Source organism: Puma concolor, chromosome D3, assembly GCF_028749965.1.
Source record: "Puma concolor isolate L17-30 chromosome D3, mPumCon1.1.hap2, whole genome shotgun sequence".
NCBI classification, from domain to species: Eukaryota; Metazoa; Chordata; class Mammalia; order Carnivora; family Felidae; genus Puma; species Puma concolor.
In genome coordinates, this window is record NC_141678.1 from 40,101,336 (window position 1) to 40,113,546 (window position 12,211).

The 12,211-nt window shown below is 40.6% G+C and overlaps 1 protein-coding gene across 5 annotated transcripts in view; it reads left to right on the forward strand.

Moving 5' to 3' along the window:
- The window catches only part of DLGAP1 (DLG associated protein 1), a 904,837-nt gene that overhangs the window by 305,437 nt on the left and 587,189 nt on the right, over positions 1-12,211 (forward strand). For 4 of the 5 annotated variants that reach the window (XM_086682542.1, XM_086682543.1, XM_086682539.1 and 1 more), the window contains exon 3: positions 1,567-1,671. The gene's annotated coding sequence lies outside the window, so the exon portion shown is untranslated. The remainder of the gene's footprint in view (positions 1-1,566; positions 1,672-12,211) is intronic. The other variant, XM_086682540.1, reaches the window with a different exon arrangement.

Here is a 12,211-nt window from a genome sequence, read left to right on the forward strand (position 1 = left end):
ATAATAGAATATCATTTTTGTCTCTTATAACATGGATAAATGAAATACATATATAAATATAATGTTCCCAACATGTATTATGTGCTATGAAAATACACGATACTGTTGGGGCGCCTGGGTGGCGCAGTCAGTTAAGCGTCCGACTTCAGCCAGGTCACGATCTCGCGGTCCGTGAGTTCGAGCCCCGCGTCAGGCTCTGGGCTGATGGCTCAGAGCCTGGAGCCTGTTTCCGATTCTGTCTCCCTCTCTCTCTGCCCCTCCCCCATTCATGCTCTGTCTCTCTCTGTCCCAAAAATAAATAAACGTTGAAAAAAAAATTTAAAAAAAAAAAAAAAAAAAAAAAGAAAATACACGATACTGTTGTGCTATTGTAGTTCTCGCATTTTACCACCATAGCATCTTATTCTTAACCTCTCAACTTTGCCACTTTCAACATAGTGCTCAGATAAGTTCTGCAGGGAATTGTGTTAGCCCTGATCTTTTTGAATGCCAAGTGTTCTTTTTGGAAGCAAGTAGTGTTACGGGTTTCTAAAGGGGTTGAACTTCAAGGCAGGGATTCTGGAATGTCATTCTGCCTTTGTGCCTATTAGCTGAATGAAATTGGGCAAAATACGTCACCTTTTCTGGCCTCCAATTCCTCTTCTGTGAAATGAATTCCATATTCATTCAGGCACTGTAATTCCTATAAATAATTAGAAAGTAAAAAAAAAAAAATACACCAGTGTTCTTTAATTCTGAATGTCACTGTATCTCTGCTTCATACTTAGATTTGTTATTTTTCTTGTTCCCTACGGAGACTCTTTTAATATGCTACCTAGGGCCACAAATTATATTCCTTAAACAGAATTCTATTGATATCTACACTTCGCAACACCAGATTATTTTTGTGTGTGACACCAGTCCATTTCTATGTGGAAGAAAAATCACAGCTCGGGCTAAAGCATGTGATAGGATTGGAAAAGTTACCTCTCCCATAACTGTGGGCCTAGTTACAATTCCATTTTGTCACTTGCTTCAGAAAGCGTCAATAACGAGGGGTAACAGTTTGGTTTGAGCATCGGCGGCAAGCCTGTAGTCATGCGCCTGGGAAGATGATGCTGTGATTTGTGTCTTCCTGCGAGGTCAGAAGACCCACCCTGTGAAGACTGATACTTTTTAGCCCTTTATTTACAGCTGCTTAGTTGCAGTGATGATAAAACAAATAATGCACAGGAAATGCCTAGCCTTGTATGTATCGCGTATCTTACAAAATCAAAAGATTAACGCATGCATTTTATTGCTTTTTACAGAAGATAAAAACGTTAATAGAAAAGTAGATTGCAGACTCTCAAACCTATTTATTGTGGCGACATTTACTTATGTGTTTATTTTTGTGGTGGATGTTCTGGAAAGCACAAAAATACAAAGCATAACATCATGCAAAAACATGGTCATGTAAATTTTCTAGGGAACTCTCTTCTCACATGATGGAACTTAATGCTTGTCAGAGTACTTCTTAAGAGATCTTCGGTATCTTTGTTTCAGGCTAGCTATTGCATCTAATTGTTGTGTTTCGCTATGTTTCAGAACAGCTGAGCATTACCTACCACGAATAACATCAAGTTAAAAACTGCAAAGTTTGGATCTTTTCCTGCCTTAGAAGCAAGAAAAATGGAAAACTGATCGTCAAAGGTAAAAGCGTGTCCTTTCTCCTTATGTGACATAAGCCTACAGCTTCTTTTCCAGCTCTCTTACATAAACAATTCCCTTTATTTTGATAATATGGGATTTTTGAATTTAAATATTTCTGGCCTGTAACTCCAAACGTATTAAGAGGCTGCTGAGTTTGGTCTGTGATTTTTAAGTCCTTGTTGGTTGTACAGAATCTGGACAAGATGCGTTTCATATGTTTAATCTTCATTCCTGCTGTTAATCTAGAAAGGCAGATGAGGCAAATGTCATTTTCCCGACCGTGGACCAATATACTGTACTTTAGGCCAAGCAGGGAATGGTGAAGGTAGATGGCATAGTATCAGCTTTTAATTTGTCTTAGGGTGTTGTACAGGTTGGGACTTATCAGTACAAGGTGTTCAACGTGATCTACGTGCTCTAAGAAACACACTGGAAGAATGTGAGGCAAGGCTCTGATCTCCACTCTCTTTCTGTCATTACGGAGTCTTGAGAAGGGAAAAAAAGAAAGGTCTTAATGATTTACAAATCTGAAATACCACATACATGGCATCTGATCAGAAGGGGCTTAATATTGCTGAAAGTAAGCTGTCATCTCTTAGGGGTTGCCTGCTTGAGACAACGATTTGGGTGTGGTGATTAAATAGGGAGCTCATCCCAAGGATGGGAGTTAGAGATCAGGCATCATCAGTTGGGGAAGAAGCAAAGCCAGAATAAGGGGGGAGCAGACAAGTCCTCCCTGTGGACTGCAGGAGCGTGCTTCCCTGGGAACTATGGGCATGCGTGAGACCTCCCAGAATTTCTGCCTGGAGCAGGAGGTTTATTCACTGCCTTCCCCCATTGGTTGTGGATTGCTCCCAGAGGCAGTGATTTTTTTCCCTTCAATGTGGGGCTGTGCTGGCACTACGTGGGGCTGGAAGACACTCAGTGGCCACTTGAGGTAGGCATTATAAAGGTAAGGAGAACCCAGGTTGGCGTAAAACCATCTGTCTGTGCAGCCGGGGCTGAAATCAGAGATGGACCAAAGGCCATGACGTGGGGAACCAGAGACATCTATTATGCTTCCTTTGACTTTATTTTAAATCATAAAGTAAATGTTTCCTTCTAAATGAACTACATCCCGGAAGAAAATATTTTGTGTTGTAAAGACATTGAAGTTATATCCAAGTGTCATGGAACCAGAGTGAACTCTGTTTCAGAACTAACTTCTTCATCAATAAATTGTCTGTGTTCAGGGGGAGAGGTATATCTTGGTCCACAGGTACATTGGAGACCTTCCATAACAAGATTTGAAGTATGACCCAAATGTTGTAATAGTTCAAGATAATAGCATTTCATTATCTCCGCACTTAATATTCACTGTAGATAGTGTTATGTACAAGAAGGTGTCTGGATACACAAAAATACAATTAATGTCTTCCCTGTTTGGAAACAACCTAGTTAGCAGTGTCATCATTTGTGCAGAAAGTGTGACTTAAATTATGGATGTCTGAGCATAATGTTACAAAGATAGTCAGCGGGTAGGGGCGCCTGGGTGCCTCAGTCGGTTGAGCGTCCGACTTCGGCTCAGGTCATGATCTCGCGGTCCGTGAGTTCGAGCCCCACGTTGGGCTCTGGGCTGACGGCTCAGAGCCTGGAGCCTGCTTCGGATTCTGTGTCTCCCTCTCTCTATGCCCCTCCCCCGCTCATGTTGTGTCCCTCCCTCCCTCTCTCTCTCTCTCTGTCAAAAATAAACAAAAAACAATTTTACAAAGATAGCCAGCTGGTGATACAGATTTAACACATTACGGTGAATCCGAATTCTCAGCAGATTTAAGTAAAGTCAGGTGAAGGCTCTGGTTGTGTTGTGACCTAGTAGATCCTATGTTCAGAGGAGGAGTGTAGTTGGTGAAATCTCTAAGGAGTTACACAAATAAACAGCAACAAACATGTAAATTGATGTGCATTAGCATGCAGATTCCTAATGAAGGAAATGAAATATGGGAAAAGAGGGGAAGGAACAGCAGAGAGACTTAGGGCAGGGGAACCGAGGAAGTAGTGGCAGATGGCAAGGCAGAAATACGAAAGGATAGACAGACTCAGTCTATGGGATGAAGAGAACCCTGTGGCATTGGAGAGAGATCTCTTAGAAAGACCCATATCCTGAGCCCAAGAAGGCAAGCTGAGTGAATGGGTACCAGGTAACTTTTGAGGCTGACAAATGCGTGAATCATCAAAGATTAAGTTGCTTGGTCTTCTCATCTGAACAATGCAGTCACCTCTCCATGGTCTCATTGGGCTCTAAAATCTTCCTAAATAAAAACTCCGATCATGTTTGTGCTTTGCTCAGAAAATACTACCTGGTTTACTGATCCATCATCGTCCAAACTTCTTACCAAACATGTAAAACCTGCCATTCTGAGTTTTCACACCGGCTTCTCATTCCTTGGCTTCCCTTACCAGTGGTCTAGACCATTGTCTAATATTGCAAATTCTGTAATTTATCAAGTCTTACGAGTGAGTGTAATGTATTTGGGCTCTCAAAGATAGATTGGTCTGGGATAAGGCCCAAGAGTTTGCATTTCTAACAGGTTCCCAGGTGATGCTGCTGGTCCAGAGGGCTCACTTTGTGCACCATTCTGTAAAACAAACAATCCGGGCTGGCACTGCAATTCAATTACACTGCAATTCAACGCATCGCAATTCAATACATCGTAGTTTGAGTCAAAGACTGATTGCAGTAAAAGGGCTCACTTGCCAGCATCGCCAATGTGGGAAGGGGTACTAGTTTAAGAACAGACTGAGTCTTCTAGTCAAATATCATCTTAATGTCATACAGTTCCCAAGAGTAAGCTTTGCGATATATTTTCAATTCCCCTTCTATGTTATAGACTTTGTAGACCTGTAAATATTTGATGGATGGGAGGATGGGTGGGTAGATGGATGGGGGAGTGGATGGGTCGGTGGGTGGATGGATGGATGGGTGGATGAGTGGGTGGATACATGGATGGATGGATGAAAAGGACAGATGGGTAGGCTTGGCAGCCAAGAGTTAGTTTCAACAAGAAACTTAATCCCTTGCAAAGAAATTGCTCTGGCATATGCCATTAGGGAAAGACTAATTTCCCTCACATGAAAACCTTCTTATTGTATAAGACCATACTCAGTACATAAGATATTTAAGTAGGTGGAATAACTCTATATATTCAGAACCCAAGTGTTTGGCATCAGTCGTATTGTGCCCTTAATAAGCAGAGTCTTCCACAAAAGACTTTTCTTGCTATTGGACTGAGTAAAACAGGGGGCAAATGTCATTTATATCAGGGAAGATTGTACATTTTACTTTGTAAAAGATCACTGGGTATGTGAAACCAGGAAATCACATCTTTTTAATACATTTCTTTGCAAATGTCTCTTCCTTGAGTTTAAATTTTGCAGCTGCCGCATAATTTGAGTGTTGATTCACATGTAGGACAATTGTGCTTTCTGGGTTTTGCTTTCGTGCATTCAAATGTGTTCATGTATTCATGTTGCACATTTTCTCTCTGCATCTTCTATCTGCATACATCATCCCATGATTGGCTTGGTAAATTTATCCTACTTTTCTTGCTAAAATAACTGTTCCTGCCGTCTGTTTTCTGCCTACTCTTTAATTTATTCCAGAAATTGGGCTCGGTGCCTACTTTTAGAGCGCGGTGTGAAACGTATTCTGTATGTTTTTAAATCAAGTTCCCATATATTTTTTTTCTTCTTAAGTGTCCTATACTGATGTCAGCTTTGAAATGCACCCTTGAAAAAGCCTACTAGGATTACGTATTAGCATAAATAAGAACAATAGATGATGACATGAATCTTGAAAAGTTATTTTCGAAGGTTTATTTCATAATTTAAGAGTAGAAAATTCAAAATTTAGGGCATGGCATGCCTAATGTTAAGCTTAAAGGCAAAGTCATAGTTTCATCTTTGCTCTTACTTTGCTGTATGTCCTTGGCTGAGTCCTTGGACCTCAATTGTACTCCCATTATAAAAAGAAAGATTTAGGATCACCGTCCCTGGGATTCATTCCAGTGTTTGATCTTGCGATGTCAGGATGCAGATCGTATGAAACGCTGCTTAAAATCAGGCACGAAAGTACAAATGAGTCAGTCAGTCAACTAATGGCACATATTTGAGAGTGAAGTTGAAGGAGCAGGGTTTTGGATACAGAAAGACCTGACTTCAAAACCTAATAACTCTCGCCTTTGTTACCAAGATGAGCTCTGCGTACCTTTGCATTTTCATCTGTGAAATGGAGGCAGTTAGTAGTACCTGCAAAGTTGCTTTCAAGATTAGACATAATCAGAAAAATATCTAGCACTTGTATGCTGAACACGCATCCATCTAAAGATCTGTGCAGGTCTCTAAGCTGGCCAGAGCCCAAACAATGGTTTCAGAGGTTAGTGAAAGATTACATTCTTCTTCTCCAGTGTAACTCTGCCAGGCTAAGAAATTTTTATTTGTGACTCTGAAAAATGAACACAGTTTAGAAAATGTATCCATAGTTTAGTCAACTGAGACTGGCAATACTAATGGGAAAATTCAGCAAATTTTTTGTGTGTGTCTAGACGGGGTACCTGGTTCTATACATTGCCAATGATTACACACAGTGAGCAAGCCCCTTGTTATCAAGAGCAACCCCTTCAGGGTCAAAGCATGAACTTTGTACAAGCTGGATTCTGACTCTTGTCTTGTTATCTGGCCACACTTTGGGCAGAAATTAAAATAAAGATCCTTCAAGGATACAGGTGTGCTGTTTCAAAGAGGCATGGGCACCCCCATGTTTATAGCAGCACTATCAACAATAGCCAAAGTATGGAAAGAGCCCAAATGTCCGTCGATGGATGAATGGATAAAGAAGATGTGGTATGTATGTACAATGGACTATTACTCGGCAGTCAAAAAGAATGAAATCTTGCCATTTGCAACAACGTGGATGGAATAGACTGTTTTATGCTAAGTGAAATTAGTCAAAGAAAGACAAATATCATATGACTTGACTCATGTGGAATTAAAGATACAAAACAGATGAATATAAGGGAAGGGAAACAAAACTAGTATAAAATTAGGGAGGGGGGACAAAACATAACAGACTCTTAAATATAGAGAACAAACTGAGGGTTGCTGGAGGGGTTGTGGGTGGAGGAATGAGCTAAGTGGGCAAGGGTCATTAAGGGCGTCACTTGTTGGGATGAGCACTGGGTGTTATATGTAGGGAATGACTCACCAGATTCTACTCCTGAAATCAGTATTACATTATATGCTAACTTGGATGCAAATTAAAAAAATTAAGGGCGCCTGGGTGGCACAGTCGGTTAAGCGTCCGACTTCAGCCAGGTCACAATCTTGCGGTCTGTGAGTTCGAGCCCCGCATCGGGCTCTGGGCTGATGGCTCAGAGCCTGGAGCCTGTTTCCGATTCTGTGTCTCCCTCTCTCTCTGCCCCTCCCCCGTTCATGCTCTGTCTCTCTCTGTCCCAAAAATAAATAAACGTTGAAAAAAAATTTTTTTTAATTAATTAAAAAAAAAGGAGATTGGCTGCCAAATTGCCCAGCCACAATATTCGTATGTTTTTAATATCATGCAGAATTAAAATTCAAGAACTATGAAAAAACAATAAAGATCCTTCAAGACCTAGGTTTAGCCTGAATAAATGTTCGTCCACTCTTGATTTATATCTGACTCCAGCAAATTAAAAGGTATTCCCTTTTTGTATTTTTGTTTCTTATCCTGTATAGAAGAATTTTGATAGCCTATTTGTCTGATGCAGCCTTTTACCCAGAGGCAAAAGAAATCAAATTTTGGTCAATAGATGATTAATTTACTATAGGATTCATGCAAATAATAAATATTTTTTGGTTCTTTTTAAAGTGTTTTTGAGGTTGAATTGTCATTTGGATATTGATGAACCTTAGTGCTTTCTCAGGAGCAATTCAGATCTGCCTACTTAATAGGAGTAGATCAATAAAGTTTTGGTAGAATATTTCATCAATCTTAGCAGAAGACCTAAACCTATTGTTTTTTTTTCCCTCTATTTCAATATTCTGTAATTTCCATGCAAGCTAATACATTTTGAGATAAATCTTACTTTTTACTTTTGTATTCTTTTCATGTCGGAAATAATTGAGGAGCTATGAACTCCTGGTGCTGTTTGAGTATTTTTGATTATTTCAGACATCTATAAGATAATGAAAATGTAATTGTGGAATGTTGTGTTTATTTGCCATGTCTTAGAGACCTATCACAGTCAAGATGAAAGTCATCATACTGATGGGGCTGTTTCAAGCCCTGGGAGAGAGGGAGAGGGGGAGGGGGAGAAAGGAGGAGAGGGGGAGAGGGAGAGAGGGGGAGAGGGACAAAAGGAGGGAGGGAGGGGAAGAGGGGGAGAGAGAGAAAGACACACACAGTGGGTAGCAGTGGTTGTGATGGTGGTGATACTCTGCTCCTTACACAGTAGGAGTATGTATGGCTATAGCTAGTTATTTAATATCTTTTATGTATTTAATATTAATATGTAAGTGTATGGTATTGTTAATAATTACTATAATTTATTTCTGTATAGACCGATTATTACTGAAGGCACCTTTAATGAAAGGATCTATTAAGTACTCTATGAAAGAAACCTAAATACACTTTGCTGTATGATAGAATGACTTCTTTATAAGTAGAGTGGAACGGAGTTTACCACAATTCATGTATTTTAGCATGTGTTGACACTGTAAGAAAACCCAAAGGCAATATTTACTATGCAGTAAAATGATACAGCTTGACAAGAATTACTTGAAAAAGAAAAAAAGAGGGAAGGCATGTTGGCTGAGCTTACTTGATTCTTGTTCTGTTAACATCATGCGCTACAAATTTTCACCTTCAGTATCTGATTTATTTAATAGCTAAGTTTAGGGAAAAGATAATACCATTTGAAACAACACTGAGATACTTTTATCCTCCTATACAATCTGGGGATTGTAACTCAAATAAGGTACATTTGAGGGCACCCTTGGTATTTCTTTGTGATTAGAAACGTAATAGCGAACATATATTCAATACTTGGGTATGTGCCAGTGGAGGGGAGGCATAATTTTATCTCCTCCCTCTGAGGGTCTTCCACTGGGTCTGAGAATTAAATCGACACAAAATGGACTAACAAGAGAAAAGCACTCAAATTTACTTAATGTCAGTTTAATGTGACCTGGAGCCTTCATAAGGAAATGAAGAGCCAAAGAAGGGGCAGGACCTCAATGCCTTCACGGTAGGCTGAACAAAGAGAGGCAATTGTGGAAACACAACTAGACCACACAGGGAGGTAAGAGGAAGGAAAGAGGTACTTTAACAAGGTCTGTTGGTGCGGAATTCTTTCTGCCCCCACTCCCTGCTTTGGTGATAAGAATGTTTCTGCTGGTACAGGAAGGACATCTTTCACTTGGGAGTTGGATCTTGTGCGTTTAGGAAGCAGAGAGGAGGCCAGAATGCAGAATGCTCTTCTTGTACCTGGTTTTCCAAGTGCCTTTGGCTCAAAGTGATCCTTGTGCCGAGGTGGCATGTTTAAGAGCAGCATATCCTGGTCCCTTCCCCAGGCATTGTCTTAAGCACCTTACCTGAGTCACCTCACTTAATCCTTACTACAACCCTCTGAGAAAATTGCATACAACCATAGGAAGGAATCGACAAATCCAGCACCATAGTAACTGATTTCAGGCTGTTTTTCTCAATGATAGACAAAGCTCATGGAAGATTCACTGAAGAGGGTGTGGTGTTCCCACATCCTGTCTATCATGTAGAGGATAGGAACACCACACGAAGTCCCATTTCGTGGTCATATACAGGCTTCTTCATTTAACAGTTGCAGAATACCAGGTCTTCTCATCTGAATGTATCACATTTTAAAATCATGTACTAGGCCATCAAGCAAGTCTAAAATGTACTCTCCATTTCACAGATGAAGAAACTGAGATCTAGAGAAACTAAACCACCCAGCAGAGAACACGGAGCCAGTTTGCAGCCGTGCAGGGCACAGACCCAGCCTGCCATCCGAGCCACTCAACGTGTAGCATTCTCTGTCCATGTTGGTTGTCATGTAGGTGGAAGGCAAGGAGCTGGTCTTTGTGTATCAGGAGAAGAGAGGTAGAGAGTAAACCCAATTCATTATGCAATGTTTTGAAGTAAGGATGTTGTCAATTTGAGAGTAACCAATTAGAGCTTTATGCCACCCGTGAAGCTAGACTTACAAGAAAACAATCCAAACCGTACGTTAAAAGTGGACTCAAACAGTTGCATAATGTTCAAATAGCAAAAGCGAAGCACAAATGACACAATTTGAGCTACTATCTGAAATTAATTTTTTCGTGGCTCGGACCTGAGTTACTGATCAGGTTTAGGGCCCATGTGTTAAATGCGAGGACATGCACTGGTGTCCTCATGGTCCCATCAAACCTATTGCAAACTCATTTCATTACCCCGCCCCCTTCTCTGCAGGGCACACATTTCAAAACCCTCGGTGGATGCACGAACCACAGATGGTACCAAATCCTGCATACACTGTTTTTTTTCCCTAAACATACACACCTATGATAGAGTTTCATTTATAAATTAGGCACAGTAAGAGATGAACAACAATAGCTAATAATAAAATAGAGCAACCATAACATCGGTTATGTGAATGTGTCTCTCTCTGTCAAAATACCTTACTGTACTGTACTCACCCCTCTTCTCATGATGCTGGGAGATGATGCAATGCCTACGTGATGAGTTGAAGTGAGGTGACTGACCGTAGGCGTTGGGGCATAGCATTAGGCTACTATTGACCTTCTGACAGGAGGGCGGAAGGAGGATCATCTGCTTCTAGACCACAGTTGACCATGGGTAACTGAAACCAGGGAAAGCGAAACTGTGGATAAAGGGGACTCCTATATTTCCCAAACTGAACTCATACGCCCCCTCCCAGCTGCTCCTCCCTCCCCTGCTGTTCTCCATCCCCATCTATGTCGCCACTACCCACACGCCCGCCCGACTGCTTAACTTAGAAACCCGGGAGTCATCTATGAAATCTCTTTGCCCCCCACCTTTGGTAAATTTCAATGAATCCGTTGAATGAAATTCATATTCCCCATCTAATATTTTAATGCCCAAGGAGTCCATAGGGTTGGGGTCAGAGAGAATGTGGAGATGAGACTTTATGCTGTTCTGATGGTTTCTAATGTGTTTTGGTTTCTGCCCACGCTATTCAGTTCTCCTGTTTGGTTTGGGTTTGGGTTTGGGTTTGGGTTTTTTTTTTTTTTTTTTTTTTTTTTTGGTTTTGGTTTTGGTTTTGTTTTTTTTTGTTGTTGTTGTTTGTTTGGGGGTTTTGGTTTTTTGGGTTTTTTGGGGTTTTTTTTTGTTTTTTTGCATTTTCTTGTTAGTGGTGGTATTGCTGTTGAGTATAAAATATGTTCATGGAAGATCTACAGAACAGCAGAGATCTTTTCGTCTCGCCATAAAGTATCGTATATGTTGACAAATACAGAGCATTGCCTTTGGTACACACACACTCTCAGCAATACTGCCCTCTTTAATTACACCCCCTGGGGGAAAAATCAGTTTCCTGGCAAGGCAACTTTCTTAATCAGAGACTTCCTGGGTCTTAAGTAATAAGAAACTCAAATGTTTCAAACTGACACTTAAACTGAGGCTTAATTGGGCATGCATTTTTATCTCCTTTGGGGATCAAGAAACTCTAAATGTTACATACTTAGACAATATTTCATGAGGGACACAAGGAAGGTTTCATGCATTTTGATCCTTTCTTTATTTAAGAAAGTTACTGGTAAATAATGTATGCATTGGTAGTAAAAGCTTGAATAATTTATCTCTTTCTTGACTTTTAAATTACCACTTTCCAGATAATTGTATTATCATGGTTTTTCACTTGAATGTGTCTGTAGGTAGGGAAAATTTTGCATTGTTAGAATACCAAGGAAGAAGCCCTGGGCAGGTAAACTGGAGGTGAGTTTCAATAGGATTTCAAGGGTAAAATGAAAACTGTCCCCTCAACCAACCTTGCACCTCAGGGAGAGAGTTAACAAAAAAAGAGAAAAATTATGGACTAAACTTCAGGAAAGCCCTTCATAAATTTAGTGGGCAGGAGAGCAAGGAGGAATTCGCCAGGAAGTTCAAAGAAAACCAGAGCTGAGCAATAGTTAAATGGTAAAAAACAGATTTGATTCAGGACTGTTGCAATAGGAACAAGAGACCCCATTAGAGAACGAGGTTTAATTCCAATGACACCACAGATAGGTAGGGATTTCTAGACCAAATGTGGAGCAGGGGTCAGAGGATGAAAATGACTAAGGGGAAATTTCAGGCATTAGAGCGGATTCTGGTTAGTTAGACCTGACAGGACTCTTGCTAAAGGCCGGCCACGGTGATCAATATCAAGACGGGAGAGTGAAAAATTTGATCAGATACTGAGGGGGTGACCAGTGACGGAGGGTGGAAGGTTCTTCCTAAGTTGATTTAAAGATTCTTGCTACAACTAGGCCACGCAAGCCTGACACT